Genomic DNA, 17408 nt, shown 5'->3' on the forward strand with positions numbered 1-17408 from the left:
CTTTTTTTTTTTTTTTTTTTTTTTTTTTGCAAAATGTTAGTAGCAATACTACTAGGGATGCATGCTAGTGCTTATTTTATTTTTTTAATTTTCATAAGCATATATTTTTGCCATGATTTATGCCATGCTATCTTAGGAAAATGCATATACTTTTATTATTATTATAATTATTATTATTATTATTATTATTATTTGGTTATATGGATGTGAAAATATGTAGGAATTTAAATGCTGAAAATAAAATGTGGGAGATAGCTAAGGGAACTTACCTGGTAGTCGGGCATAGTGGAAATGGTGAGACGTACAGCATGGCCACTAATTAGCCTCGAGATGGAATGTGAGCCTAGGGCATGACCGCTAGTTTACCCACTGTAGATCAGGAACTTGGACTTTTGAGTGACTTAGTAGTTGTGTGATGGCGAGTCGTACGACGCGGTCGCTTTCTTAACCTCAAGATGGAATGTGAGCCTGGGACGCGGCCGCTAGTTTACCCACAGTAGATCAAAAACTTGAAAACTTTTGAGTGACTTGGTAGTTGTGTGATGGTGAGGCGTACAACACAGCCGATTTCTTAACCTCAAGATGGAATGTAAGCTTAGGACACGACTGCTAGTTTACCCACTGTAGATCAGGAACTTGAACTTTTGAGTGACTTGGTAGCTGTGTGATGGTGAGGTGTACAACACGGTAAGATGGAATGTAAGCCTAGGCCATGGCCGCTAGTTTACCCACTGTAGAATGTGAGCCTAGGACGCGATTGCTAACTTACCTACTGTAGATCTAGAACTTGAACTTTTGAGTGACTTGGTAGCTGTGTGATGGCGTGGCATACGGGATGGCTACATTCTTAACCTCAAGATGGAATGTGAGCCTAGGGTGTGGCTGCTAGTTTACCCATTGTAGATTAGGAACTTGAACTTTTGAGTGACCTAGTAGCTATGTGATGGCAAGGCGTACAGCATAGCCGCTTTCTTAACCTCAAGATGGAGTGTGAGCCTAAGGCGTGGCCACTAGTTTACCCATTGTAGAATGTGAGCCTATGACACAGTCGCTAGCTTACCCATTGTAGAATGTGAGCCTAGGACGCAATCACTAGTTTACCTACTATAGAGTGTGAACCTAGGGCACGACCGTAGGTTTACCCACTGTAGAATGTGAGCCCAAGGCACAGCTGTTGGTTTACCCACTATAGAATGTGAGCCTAGGATGCGGTTGCTAGTTTACCCACTTTAGAATGTGAGCCTAGGGCGCGACCGTTAGTTTCCCTACTGTAGGGTGTGCAAGAATTTGCTTTCTTGTGAGAACATATGCTTGACATAAACCTACATAACATGCTTAGGAAAAGTGTTAGTTTTTCTGTATTACCATTTGTTTCATGGGCTAACCACTTGTGTTAGAATTTCTAGTTGTTTTGTAGATTATGTCTCGAAGGGCTAGTTCCAACGGAGACTAGGGGAAGGCCCTGAAGGCTAGTTTAAAAAGGCTTTTCTTCTGACGATGAGACTATTTTTGCTAGCGAGCGGGTGACTCGAGTTCTGCAGAGCCTTTTTGACCACGGGGGTGATGACACCAAGCCCACCAGTGGGATCCCTATGGAGACCTGATCTAGGAGATGACGCTCAGCCAAGACAGTTAGTGGGTCTTCCTCACAGCGCAGGCCAGCTATAGGGAAAGGGGCCTTTGGAGGAAAAACACTAGCTAAGGATCTCATTTTTGACATAGAGGTTGACTTGTCCGAGGAGGAGGAGGTCTACCTTAGCACTCGGAGGCGTGGTTTAAGGCTGATATTCCTACAATGTCAGGCTGGGGCTGATGCTTATATTGGAGTGGTAGATGGCGGTATTAGAGACACTCACCTTTAGTGCGGGTTGAAGGATCATCCTTCCGCTTAGGTGTGGAAGGGAGAGGTATGCAGCCTTTCTTCTTTTGTCATTTTAATTCCTATTATATGCATGTGCTAACGGATAGCTTATGATTTTGAATGTAGGGGCCCGTCAAGATTTGTGGTCGAGGTGCTTAGTTCACCTTTCTTCGGTAGTTGTCTGATGATGGGACCCATCGGCGGTATGAAGATTTCCTGAGAGAGCCAAGATTCGAGGATTTTCTAAGGATCCCCCTATACACCATAAGGCATGGGATTGGATAGGCTTTGGTGTGGCAGTTTCATGCCGCAACAGGCACCTTTCACCTGAGTTGTAGGGAGTATGCCATTCTCCCTCTTAATTGTGGTCATTATTTATAGTGATTGTTCATGTTTTGGTCAAGCCATGCTTTATTACTTCTTTCCTTTTTGCTTGTTCGCATTGTGCTTGCTTCATATGCATTTCAAGTTTTCTACTTTTAATGATCATATTGTGTTGTTGTTTTTAGGAAATACTTGTTTGTATGGTTCAAGAGCTTCACAGATTCTAGAGTAAGGTGTGAGGGAGTTTTGTACAACTATTCTTAACTCACATGTTAAGTCTAGAATTTGTTTTAGGGTTTTGTCATTCTATAGCCAAAGGGGGAGATTGTAAGGTTGAATTTATTCAATCATTTTGTTGGATTTAGTCCGTGCCAAATTTGCTTGTAATTCAGCATTTAGGATCCCTGTATTTAGGTGGGAATCATGACAGGCTAGTGTGTGAGAGAGTGTGAAGAAAAGCTCAAGAGTGTGCACAAAAGCTCAAGAGTGTGCACTTAAGAAGGGCCTCGCAATTGGCAAGTCGCCAAAGGTGGCACACGTATGAAGCATGCAGGGGAGCTAAAGAGTCACACCAGCTATTGCACTACAGAATAAAACTTCCAGTCTAGCTAGGCCATTAGCTCACGACTCAAACTCGCGACTCGTTCCAGTCGCGAGCTCGAGTTGCCAGAACACTCTATTTGTTACAAAATTGACTCTTCACATTCCATATACACCCTACTATAAATACCCTTAAACCCATATATTGTAGAGAGCTTCCAGAGTGAATTTTGAGAGAGAAAACCTAGGGAAAAACAAAATTGACTCATCCACAATCTTCATCTTTTGATTCTCCAAATTCCTCTACTCTCATGCTCTCCATTGTTACATCCTTGAAAGGTACATTACCCAAATCCTTATCTCACTATACCCGTATCTGTGAAAAGGTTATTTGGTGCTTGGGAAGCAGTTAGGAAGGGACCAATTGATATTGGTTGATGCAGTGGGCAAATTGTAAGATCCGGTAAGCTAGAGAAGACAAAGGTTCAGCGTAACCTCGTTGGAGCTAGAAGCTTGGAGGGCTTAGGTGTACTATGTAGATTAGGCTTGAAGGGTCTTCTGCTATTCATGTATCCTAACTATATTCTCTAGTGGATTATTGACTGCTTAGAGGGCGGCGGAGAGGTTTTACGCCGAGGACTTCGGTTTCCTCTTTGATAACATATCACTTTGTTGTCTTTGTGTTTGCATCTCTCTTCTCTTAATCTTTGCCATTAAATTATTGCTATGGTTGTGATTAATTTTGGTTTAGATTGTTATACCAATTATGTTTTAGCTTATTTTCATATTTCACACATACATTGTTTGATAATAAGCTTGTATTGGTATTTTGTGAATTGGGGGTCTAAATGTTCGTAGGTGTTTTATACACATTTTGAACATTCAATCTTGCAGGCCAATAGGGGTCCACTGGCATGAGCTCCAAGTAAGCCTTCATGCATCTCTTCCATCAGATGATTAGCCTCAGAGGCATCTATGCATCGAAGCAAGGTAGAATCGTGGTTCCTTTGGTACAAGACTTCTCCACTCAAGAAAAATTGGTAGGCCATGCACTGAATAAACTTCTTTTCACTGTCCATTGCACCAGACAGGTATTCACTATTCTTGATATAAGCCTTGATATCATGGTACCATGGCTTTTTGTTGGCTTCAACTTTGACACATGCATTCTTTGATGTTCATGCAATAAGTTGGAATGCCATAGACTTCTATGCGCAATTGCCGCATATCATCTCCTTCGGATAACCTGACCATGCAAGCCAAGGTAGCCAAGGTGTTTGCAAACTGGTTGTGTGCTCAAGGCATATAGGCAAATGTGATGTTTTGAAACTTCAAAATCAAGCGGTTGGCACATTTTTTATATGAAATCAACTTGGTGTCTCGGGCTTGCCATTTTTCTTCGATTTGGAAAATAATTAACAGGGAATCTCCAAAGACACTTAAGTCATAGGCGTGGAACTCTAGGGCCACTTACAGGCCGACTATGCACGCTTCATATTCTATGACGTTGTTGGTGCAATCAAAATTCTGCTTGGCTGAAATAGGGATTTGCTGGCCCTTGGGGGAAACTAAGATTGCTCCTACTCCATTTCTGGTAGAATTGGCAACTCCATCGAAATAAAGCTTCCAACGCCATGGTTCCACACTATCTGGTTCTAGCTTTAGTGCCATGACATCCTTATTAAGGAAGAGGAGTTCTGAAAGCTCTGGATCATTCAGTGATTGCTCCGCTAGGTAATTGGCTATGGCTTGGCCCTTGGATGGCCTTTCTTGTCACAAACACAATGTCAAATTTGGAGAGCAACATCTGCCAACGAAAGATCTTCCCTTTAAGAGCTGGCTTTTCAAAGATGTACTTAATGGGATCCATGCGAGAAATGAGCTGCGTGGTATAGTAGAGCATATACTGCCACAGCTTGCGTGATGCCCACACTAGGGCACAACACGTCTTTTAAATGGTGATGTAGTTGATCTCACAATTGGTGAACTTCTTGGTTAAGTAGTAAATCGCCCTTTCTTTCTGGTCGAGCTTAGCCAATTGGCCTAACATATAGCCTATGGAGGTTTTTTGTACCACTAGGTAAAGGATCAATGGATATCCCGGCGTTGGGGGAACCAAAAGGGAAGGGTTCAACAAGTACTACTTTATCTTGTCAAAGGTCACTTGGCACTCATCTGTCCAATCTATCTTTGTGTCTTTCTTTAAGAGCTTAAAAAACGGATCACATGTGGTGGTCACCTGCGCTATGAAACAAGCTATGTAATTGACTTTGCCTAAGAAGCTACAAATTTGTTTCTCAGTTTGCGGTGTCGGCATGTCTTGGATGGCTTGGACTTTTGCTAGGTCCACTTCGTTTCCTCTTTGGCTGATTATGAAGCCAAGCAATTTCCTTGAACTAGCTCCAAAGATGCACTTGTTAGGGTTTAGCTTCAACTTGTACTTGATAAGGCGCTTGAACAACTTTCTCAAATCTACCAAATGATCCCTGGTAGTGCGGGATTTGGCAAACATGTTGCCCACATAGACTTCAATCTCTTTATGCATCATATCATGAAACAAGGTACCATGGCTCACTGATAAGTAGCACCAGCATTCTTTAAGCCGAATGGCATGACATCATATGCATAGGTTCCCTAATGAGTGGTGAATGCTGCCTTAGCTTTGTCTTCCTAGGCCATTTTGATCTGATTATAGCTTGAGAATCCATCTATGAAGGAGAAGAACATGTTAGTAGTGGTATTATCAATCAGGGTATCAATATGTGGCAACGGAAAGTTATCCTTGGGGTTGGCCAGGTTCAAATCCTTGTAGTCAACGCACATCCGTACTTTCCCATCTTTCTTAGGCATGGGAACAATGTTGGCGACCCAATCTAAGTAGGCTATCATGATAAGGAAACTGGCTTTCAACTGCTTTTCTACTTCTTCTTTGATCTTCAAAATGACCTCAGATTTCATCCTTCGAAGGGCTTGCCGCACTGGAGGGCATTTTGGCTTAATTGGAATTTTGTGCATGACAATCTTAGTATCCAACCCAGGCATATCTTGGTAAGACCAAGAAAATATCTCTTTGAACTCTTTAAGCAGTGCTATAACTCATGTTTCGAGTCTTTAGGAAAGTTCATCCCAATCTTGATTGATTTTTCATTCTTACCTTCGTTGGCAAGTTGTTACACTTCTGTCTCTTCTATGATGGGCTTGGACCCTTCGTTCTCTCTATTTAGAGCTTCCGAAATATCACGAGGCAAACTCTGAATTTCCTCTAATCCTTCAACATCATGATCCAATTCTATCGTCTCATTCACGTCATCAATATCCTTGTTATGGCAATAGGACGATGTACCCACTTGGGAATTATAATAGATCCTATAGAACGGAACATATACAGAGAAACATCGGATAATTTGCACACACATATTCATAGAAAAGAAAATAAAGAGATAAATTCAAGAATTTCTTGAATAATACGCTGGATAATTTTCATTAATAGGTTATAGACAGAGGGATAACAAAGTTCATGCCTGATAATGATAAAAAGGGAAACACTCTTTCTTTTTTTGGAAAATAAACTAGGAAAATGCAAACAAGGAATGCAGTAAATAGGAAATAAACATGCAAAACAGACTAGATATGTTGTTCTAACCCTTTCGGGCAATTGGAGGACCCAACCATACAATGATGGAATACTCCTTACTCAACTGGTGCAACCACAAGGCAGGGCTCAATGGTCCAATGGCCTACTATCTCACTTGGCACATAGAGCAGGAAAGTAATTGCCTACATCCCTAGAGCATGGCCTAAAATATAGATGCAGGAAAATAAACAAGGATCGCCATACTTTAGAGATGAGGATGAATAGTACATGACATGATATACCTAGTATAACCAATCTAAGAGAGAAATGAGGGAGGAAGGAAGGGGGTTTTAGAGAGTACATGACCAAATGGTAAAGGCTAGACACCTAAAACTACTGAACATTGCCGCTTGGCTTATATTGACATGCTTGCATCCTCACCCTCTTTACTTGTGCTTGGGAGACCGTGCCCTAGCTCCATGTGTTCACACTTCATGTGTGTACATGCAAAGGCAAGAACAAGAAACCAGTAGACAAGCAATGGAAAGAAAAAGACGCGTAGGGCATGTGAAAGAGGTATAAAGCAGACAAGCATAATAGACATGGCAAGCAAAGAAACAAGAAAGCAAGAAAGAAGACAAACAAGCAAAAAGGCAAACAAAACATGGTGTCCACAGGGGACAAATGTAGGTTTGGATCAAATATCCATTTCTTCATTGTGTTGAAGCATGGACGACGCACTAGCAAGCAAGACTCATGGAGCAGAAAAGGGGAAAGGTATGTACGAAGCAATTGGAATCATGGTGATGCATCCCAAATGGTTACATCCAAACAAGGCCTCACGGGGATCAGGTGTAACCACATAGCCACAAACCTGCTAAGGGCGTCAAGCGTGGGAAAGCTTAGAACTAGAGAGGCTAACATAAGCATAAAGCATAGAAGTAAGCAAGCAAGCATAGACATGCAAATCGGGGTGATCCAAACCTTTTAAGTGGGCCTTGGTGTATGGAATATGACAAAGACCATAGGGTCTAGATTAGGTCCTAACCATTAGGCCAAAACACAAGAAAGAAAGACAGAGTGACAAAAAGGCTACAATAGCACATGGTATGACAAACATGGCCTAGGTCTAGGCACACAAACATGGTATGGAGCACACAAGCACATGGAAGATAGCGTAAAGCATGTAGAGGACATAGATTCAAGCACATAGGCATGTGAAAGCATAGATCTAGACATATAGGCATAGAAATGTGCATGTAAACATGTAAAAGCCTAGCACATAGACATGGAAGAACATGGCCAAACATACAAGCATGTGAAGACAAGGACCTAACCATATAGCATGGAAATAAACACATAGATACATAGATCCAAGCAAGGCATAGCCAATAACATCATACAAGCATCTGAGCATGTAACCCTAACATCATCCTAAAATAAAAAGAGGAACAAAGCATAGGAAAACATGGCATATAATATAAAGCATGTAGATCTAAACATATAAGCATGTAAGGATGTAGATCTAAGTATGAAACATGGCATAAGGTATAAAAGTAAGGAGATTTAGGCTAGAAGCACAAATAAAGCAAGCAACATGCTAAAGAAAGCAATAAATCATGTGATTCAAGCAAAAAGAACAAGATAAATGGTAGAAAAATATTTAGAAAGTAAGGGGTTTGGATAGTAGCTAAACAGCTACATCCACACCCCTAAACCCCAAATCCAAAGTGTAGAACCAAGGAAAAGAAGATTGGGTATATGGACTATACCTTGTATTTTTAGTGAAGAAGGAGGAATCAAGAGGCTTTGATGTGATTTTTGTATGTATTTTTTGAGTTTGGAAGAGAAGAAAAATGTGTAGAAATTGTCAAGGTAGAGAGAAAAACTCAAAAGTTCTTTTTTCTTTTTTGAAGGGTGCCTAGGGCCTTTTATAACCCCCACATGATTTTTTGGGTGGTAGCCCTTGTAGGGCTGGCACCTTCAAAAGGCCTCATATTGGGTTAATCTTGACTCCCCTAGAAAGATCTTGACTTCCTGTTTCTGAAAAGGTATGGATCTTGAAAATCCAATGGTCGGATCAAAAGTTATGGCTCCCGGAAGTTAGTGGTGCATTGATCGGTGTGTTAACCTAGTTTTCATGATATCTCGGCTGTTCTAACTTTAATTTTAACCCATGAACAGTCGTTGTAATAAGAATTTGATAATCTTCATAATGGTGTTGGTCTCAGCACGTTTTTACAGCTAGATCAAAATTAGAGTTTCTTAGGCCCAATAAGAGTCAAATTTGGGTCAAACTTGGTCAAGCTTGCCAAAAATCTCAGAGGAGCTTAGGTTTGATATAAAACCATGAAAATATTTTTTGTGAGGATTTTAACCTCGTTTAACCTTTGGTCAACCCAGGGTTGACCAAGGTCACTTTGGTCATTTTGGCTGAAAAAGGCACCTTGAGCGCTTTGGTGTCCGAACGGGTTGTGCCATGCCATTATATATGTTCTCATGACCCCATGGAGAGAAAATGATATTTTTGAGTTTTTCAGGGTTTGGCACGCAAATCGAGGGCAGACAAAATACGGTATCAACATTTATCACACGCATGACAAGCCAAAGAAACCTAAAGAAAAATCCCTTAGACATCAACGAGCTTCTCAGATTACCCACCATTAAACCCATCAAAAAACCACCACCACCACATGCTTTGGCCACCAAATCTAGCTGAACATGTCTTTGTCAACCTCACTGATCCAACCCATGTCTCCGAAATTCCACCGATTTAACCCTTTACTTCTTTGCCAATTCCACCCCTACCCGTTATCACTCTGTCGATGCCGATGCCACTTGTTAGGACATATGTGGTTTCACTTGTTAGAGAACATATGTCATTATTTTATGTAATTGGCTAATCCTTTGACAAAATGCACTCAACTTGTAATTGTGTAGTTCTAGATGTTTTTAATACTTCAAAAAACAAGGTTTCAAAATCAAGTGTTGAAGTCATCAAGTCTGTCTAAGAAACAAGCTAAAGAAGTACACATTCATTAAAGCTCAACACCTGCTCGATAGCTTTTCGACACCTTGTTATCTGTCAAGATTTATAAAATCAGATTTTCTGATTTGATTTCTTGAGATCTGAGAATATGTTTTTGGGCCTTCTTTTCTTCTAACCCTAAACATATAAAAGGATTGTTTTAAGGGCCATCAAAGTGTTCACAAGTTGCACAAGCATTGAGAAAACACTGTTCAAGCAAATTGTGACCGAAGACAAAGTTTTGCCCTAATTCATCTCTTCTGAAGAAGTTGCTGTGTATGTGCACCTTTGGGTTTTGTGACCAAGCATCTTCTTGATCTTCTTCGTGGATGAACTGAAGAACTTTGCAGTCAACAACTCTTTCTAATTGGTGATTGAAGTGGCGTACTGGGATCCGCGCAATTTGTTAGTCACGTACTTGGGAGCCGTGCATAAAAATGAGGAACTGTCACTGCAGAACAAGTCCAATTGGGTATTGGGGTAAGAGTTCAATTGTAGGTTGGTAAGGTACTTGGGATTTCTTTACTTGCAACCGCTTGTTGTGATAATAGTGGAGTTTCGGGAGTAGTGACCTGAAAATCACCCAGTGGGAATTTTTGCAGTCAGGTTTTCCCCATTCGTAAACAAATCACTGTGTTATTTATTTTTTGCTATATAATTAGTTTATTGGTGATTTTTTTGTGCTACCATGCGCTTGCATATTAAATTGATTAATTAATAACTTGGCTAATTAATTAATTGGTTTAAATCACAAGGGGTTAATACGTTTGTGGCCTATTAAGTGGTATTAGAGTAGGCACACTCTGATTAGATGTAATCTTTGCTATGTTGATCCATTGAACCCTGTTTGTCATGGATAGAGGACAGTCATTAATTATACCTCATTTATTTGATGGCACTAACTATGCATACTAGAAAGTACGCATGAGAGCTTTCTTACAGTCATTAGATGAGAAAGGTGGCAAGTTGTAGAGATTGGCTGGACCAAGCCAAAAGAAGCACCGGCCGATTGGAATGAAGCAAAGATCAAGGCGGCAAACTTCAACAGCAGAGCATTGAATGCCTTATTCAGGACTGTCACCAATAAGGAGTTTAAAAAGATATCCTCCACAGAAACTGCAAAGGAAGCATGGATCATCCTCCAGACAACCTATAAGGGTACAAAATCTGTCAGGGATTCAAAGTTTCAAAGGCTCACTACAAGATTTGAAGAAATAAAGATAGAGGAGGATGAGTCATTTGATGAGTTCTATGCAAAGCTCAAGGATATAGTGAACTCAGCCTTCAATCTTAGGGAACCATTCCTAAACCCAAAATTGTGAGGAAAGTGCTCAGATCTCTACTCGAGAGATTCCATGCAAAGATTATAGCAATCGAGGAATCAAAGGATATTGATAAGATTCCTTTGACTGAGCTGGTTGGAAACTTGCAGACCTATAAGCTAAGACTAACTAGGATTGGCAAGTCGGGTAAAGGCAAGAGCATGGCTTTGAAGGCAAAGAGCAGTGACACAGATGAGTATTCTGATGATGAAGATTCCAAGATAAAGTCCTACATTACAAGGCAGTTCAAGAAATTTATGAAGAATGCCAATGGGAGGAACTTCAATAAGGATCGAGACAATCCAGTTCCTTTCAGTCTAAGGGGCAAGACAAAGGGAAAAAAGATGCTAAGGATGGCGGTCAGTACACTATTCCTGCAGGACCAAAGTGCTTTGGATGTCATGGATTCGGTCACCTGAAGCATGAATGCCCCACATATCTCAAGAGCATTGGGAAGAGTAAGGCACTTGCTGCAACCTTGAGTGACATTGAGCCTAAAGATGATTTCAACAATGAGGATGATGGAATCTTAAATGCCTTCATTGCCACAGTTAATCTTACTGAAGAGATTGTTGAAGACGTGAAAGAAGAAGAAGAATTGGTGGATTCTAAGTGTGAAAATATGGATGATCAAGATGATATCTGAAAGTTCAAAATGTATGTAAAACACCCTTGTACATTTAGAACCCTAATTACAAATTATCAATTCAAGCTTATTATTAAACAATTAATGTGCAAAATATGAACAGGGTTGCCAGTTGGCGGCTTGGCAGTCGTAAGTTAGCTACGAGTCCTAGCTGCGAAACTCTGCTTCTTTGCACATTCTTGAGCTTTTTTTCACACACTACCCTTACATGAATCCCACCTAAATACAAGGTTACTAAGTGCTAAATTACAAGCAAATTGGCACGGAATAAAGCCAAAAAGATGGTTGATAAATTTCAACCTTACAATCTCCCCCTTTGGCTATTCTGTGACAAAACCCTAAAACAAACTCTAAACTTAACACGTGAGTTGGGAACAGTTGGAAAACTCACTCACACCTAACTCTAGAATCTGTGAAGCTTTAGAACCATAAGAACAAATAACTCCTGAAACACAACAACACAATAAGATCATTGTATGCAAAAAACTTGTAATGCAAATGGAGCAAGCATAATGCGATCAAGCACAATGGAGTAAAGCAATAAACCATGGCAAGACCAAAAACAGGTAATCACTTCATACAAGTGATCACAGTGTTCATTCACACTTGGAATGAACATCTGGACATTCAAGTTGACAAACATAAGGCAAATCACTTGAATGACCAACACTCAACCAATGCACAATACATGAAGTATGTGCATCTATGAAAAAATCTTACACGGGCACAAGAGTGACAGTACTTAAAAAAGGAATGCAAAGCATTAGGTTAGAAGTACTGAAATAACAAAGCACAAAGGCTGCATAAAGCATGGTACAAACCACAGAGGCCTACAAGTGTGCATAAACAACCCTAAAAGCTTACAAAAGTAACATGGATACAAAACAAAAGCAGAAACCTTAAAAACCTACAAAGTTATCAGGTACAAACTAAAAAGTACTTCCCTTATCATATCACTTCTCTTATCATGAATCATAGGAGCTGTGATGAACTTTGAACATGTATACCTCTAACCTGAAACACTTGCATAAAAGACATTAGACCCTTAAGGTAAAACAAGTAATAAACAGACAAGTATAATGTAACAAGTAAATAGCGATCAAGTAAATATGATGTGAAACATGTGAGTAACTTGACCAAACAATGTCTTCTCCCCCTAAGAATGTGCACAAGAGTCATATAGAAATGACAAAACTCTTTGGCATACTACTCTGGAGTATACTCTCCCCCTTTTTGACACGAATAGACAAAGGGGTCAAGGAGAAAAAAAAAAAGGACAAGAGATGAAGGTATAAACAATGATAATAATGCATGAGGGGTGCAAGATGAATGAGAAAATGAAACTCAAATCTAAGACATGACATGCTAGGATGAAGAAACAATGTATGAACCAATGCATGACAGGGGTAGCAAGGTGTGTGCAAGAGGTGGCAAAGTGCAATGCATGGTCAATGCATGGAAAATGCACATGTGGGGTAAAGTGTGTTAAATACACAACCAATGAACCAAACATGTTCCTAATGAGAAAACATGGGAAGCCCCAAAGTTTGATACTCATCGAAGTCTAAACAAGCGAGAAAATGCCTAAGAGATATTTTATCAAACACCTAGCATGCACACTATGAACAACAATGTGAAACAATGCATGAACATCATGAAAACCACCCTTAATACATGCTCGTTTTGCCACAAGCGGCCAACATCCAAAGCACAACAACAAAAGAAACCAATCCCATACAAAACTTTTGAGAGAAAAATAAGTTTTCCCGACCCCTATGATGAAAATCCCAAACAAGAGCATAAAACTCATCAAAACATATACTAAGGATCAAAAACAATGAAAAGAGTTTAGAATTACCTTAAAGATGATAATAGAATGAAAAACCATTCAAATTGATCAGATTATGATGTAAAAATATTGAGAGAGAGGTTTAAAAGAGGATGGGAGAGGTTTAAAACAGTTTTCCCATGAAAAACACTTAAAAAAAGCTGTTTCTAGGCGTTTCGTGACTGGGCGAGTCGCGAGATGAGTCGCGAAAATGATTTTCATGAAACTTTCTAAGTCTTTTTCGTGACTTGAGTGCTCACCCACGAGTAAGTCGCGAATCTCTCTGCCAGAGAACCAAAAAATGCAAGGAAAATGCATTTTTCCAGTTTCGCGACTCGCGAGCCAGTTGCGAGTGAGTTGCGAAAAACTTTGACACCTATTTTTCAACACCAAAACATGTTTAAATAATGAAAAACAATATAAGCACAAAACATGAACACAAAGAGTGATAAAAATCACTTCCAAAAACATATAAAATATTCAAAAATCTTTTTGAATTGATTCATATATAGTTGAGCACACTCACATCACATTTAAACAAGTACAATCGAATAAATGAATAAGGCATTCATCGAACATTAGGCATGTGTGTTGTATGTGTGTATCAAGTGTGGAATAGTCCTTAGTCTAGAATGAAGCTTCAATGATCAATTCAATCAAGTCATACACAACTAGTATTAAGTTAAGTGGTCTATCTCAATTATAGAAATGAACATATATGACCTCCCGCAAGAAAATGATTACATATCTTTGAAGCTTTTCATTTGACTTCTTTACAATTCATATCATTTGATCTTTTTTGAATCAATACATCTCATTTTAGAGATCGATGCCTGAAATTTTTGATATTTTAATTTGATGAACAAGCCTTTGGCTTTTTGGAGCATCATACATTTTATTTTGGTCACTTTCCCTTTTTCCTAGTCAAATACTAATGTGTGCGATATGCTTTTGCAGCTCAATATCTCTTTTCATTTGGAGATTTATATTTGGTGAGCTCTTTAAGCAAAAACAACAAAATAAAGAGTGGGAAGATATATAGGTGCAAGTCTATGCATGTCTCAAAACCAACAAGGCTATTGACTAATCATTTATGACAAGTTTGAAGATCGATTTACAACAATCACACAAAGATATCAAGATTTTTCCCACAAAGATATAAGTGCATAAAGAACAAGCTAAGCTCGTAAATGCATGAAGCCATTTATACGAAGGTACAAGGCAAAACTCACATGTGATATGTGCTCAAACATATACGATCAAACTTTTTGAATTTTTTACTTTTTATGTGGTTTTGGATTTTTACTCACACAAAACAAAGACATAAAAGTAAGATCAAAAACAAAAACAAACCAATGCAGAAAAAATGCATGATGCACAAATGCATGACAACGAAGCATCTAATGCATGAAATGTCCAACAAAGATTGAAAGAAATAGATCAAGGACCAAAAGAACAAAAGCTCAACCATAGGAATCCTTCCTCATCCAAATAGAATGATTCTTTGGAATGAGTGTCTCAAGAGAAGTGAGATGAGGGTTAGAAGAATGAGAACCGGAGATGCACATAGTCAAGGAGTTAAGAGCATTAAACAATTTCTTTAACAACATGCTATCTTCACTTAAAACCGGTTTACCCTTTTTAGCATTACTTCCATGAAGCTCAAGTTTCTCTTTTCTTTTGAGAGCATGAGACTTAGAGCAATGAGTTCTTAGATGACCAAAAGCACCACAATGGTGACACACAATGTGTTTAGGTCTACTAGGTTTTTTGGGAAGGGATCTAGCAACATGGTTTTGTTCTTTCTTCAACTTATAACATTGAGGTCTTATATGACCAATCATACCACAATGGTGGCAAGTTGGAACAAACTTAGATCCATCCAAAACCTTAGGTTGAGACCTTGTTTGCGTAAAATAATCTGCAAGCGTACAGAATCGTAACAAGTAGTAAAGTGTTTTTAGAAAACGAATGTCGAACCCACAAGGTTAATTACTATTTGGAAAAATCGAAAATAAATAGAATGTTCTACTATCTGAATTAAAATAAACTATTTAATAAAAATAAATCTACGAATAAAAAGAATTAACAAAGCGTAAAAATCTAATAGTGTAAAAATATGATAAGAATAGATTTAGAGTGATTGATTTCACCTAACAAATCCCACACAATTTATCATTCCTAATTATTAAATTCTAATAATCTCCCGTTGATGATTAAAAATTTCTTAAGTATTCAATATCTTCTCTCGACTAATATAAAAAATATCTTCAATTAACAATTCCATATCTCTATGTGAATTTAATTAATTGGAGACTCATTATGTACTTTGAATTTTCTGAAAAATCACACTAGTCGCAGTAAAGCTTCTCTACTTTCGCTTAACTAATGGTGTTTGTGGGGCCCGTGGGCCTGATAGCCTCGGCCCATCGGATAGTAGGCCCAAGGCCAACGCCGAGGAGGACTGACCAGCCAAGGCTAGGTTAGACAAAGCCTCTTTTGTGACCCACGCCGAGGACCTGTTCATCCTCGGCATTCTAAGGATAATTTTTGGAGGGGACAAGCTCAGAGCAAGCTGTCACATTCGCACTTAATGCATTCACCTAACCCCTCTGGCTGCATTAATGTGGATATAACCCCTTAGCAGGGCAACGTTGGTCAGAGTGAACCATTTGAGTACTGATAAGGCCTCTGATGGGACAGACGACCATAAGAGAGGCAAATGGATGATCAACAGATGGACGAAGGAGATAGGAAGATGAAGACTATATAAGTAAAGCAAGTAAAGTAAAGAAGGGGGGGGGGGGAAAAAGAAAGAAGAAAAGGGTCTCCTTGGCCACGGGCCGAGGAGCATCCCCCCATTTGTAAAGAAACTCTTAGTATTTTTTATACAAGAAAGTTCATGCATGGTGATCGACGGCCAGCGCCTAAACCTTTAACCCACTCTCTAAAAATTTATTGTTTGGGCTTGATTGGGCTGAAAACCCATTCGTACTCAGGGTCAATCCAAATTGAGTCCCTACAGTGTTTAATTCTAGAAATTAAATAACAAATCACCTCTCGGTCTCATTATAATTCAATTGATCAAATTATAATTTGTAAAAAATAGTAAGCATTAAGAATAAGAATTAAACACTCAATCATGGAAATATTAAAAATAAAATAACTCAAAAAATAAATTGTGTGTTCATTGCTAGACTACATCAATGCTCTAGAAAATAAAATTGAAAAGAAAACAAACAAAACTTATGTCTTTCATCCGAATTGGTTGAGCAACATGAAGCTCTTGCATTTGTCCTCAAATATTCCTTTTTTGAAAGACTCCCAAAAGCAAATTCTTCTATGCGGCGCCCCCTTTTCCTCTCAGGTTTCTCTCCTCTTCTTTTTACCCTAAAGAGCCTTTAAATAGGTTAAGGAATCTTATTACAAGTTGAATTTCCGTTTGGAGAAAATCCCAGATTTTTAGGCTTCATTTAACCGACGATTTTGGCCCAATTATATTTAGAATTCGGACTTTTGGTAAACTACAAAGTTGTATCTCTTTAAGTTAACTTTCCATCCCAACTTGAATCATCTCAATTGGATAGCTGAGCCGAAAGTTATGCCAAAAATACTAACTGATGTGTAGGTTGGAATCCTAATCCGAATTGGACTTGGATTTAGTGCAAATTTCCTTTGATTTCTTGCTCCAATTGGACTTGAATTTAATTGGCGTAGCCCCACTTTGCATGTAAAGCCCTTGTTACCTGCAACACAAAGATATTATATAATTAGTAACAAAATAACATAAAAGTAAAGCTAAATATGTAGATATGTGAGTACTTTATTGTATATATTTCATGCACATCAAACCTAAACGGAGGCTTTGACTTAGGAGCCTTTCTCTCCACCTTTTGATTTCTTTTGTGTGGAGGAATGTACACCGATTTGTCCTTTGGGTTAGAACAGTCAATAGGCACAATATTGGGTACCACAACAAGATTGTAGCAAATATTTTCATCATTTTTATCAATAGGTTCAGCAATCAAACATTTGGCATGCATCTTAAGAGATTCATTTTTACATTTAAGATCATCAACAAGTTTGTTAGATAAAACAAGTTTAGTATCCAAGTCCATATTCAAACATTCAAACTCTTTAAGCTTTTCAAGAAAATTTTCAGCAAGATTCTTATATTTCTTAACTAATTTATTGGATTCATTGAGCTTAGTAATCAAATCATCCTTTTCACAAAGTAACTTACTCAAATTCTTTTGAAACTTATTAGTAATTTTATTCAAGGGTT

This window comes from Quercus suber, unplaced genomic scaffold, assembly GCF_002906115.3.
Source record: "Quercus suber isolate HL8 unplaced genomic scaffold, Cork oak 2.0 scaffold_1, whole genome shotgun sequence".
Taxonomy (NCBI): Eukaryota; Viridiplantae; Streptophyta; class Magnoliopsida; order Fagales; family Fagaceae; genus Quercus; species Quercus suber.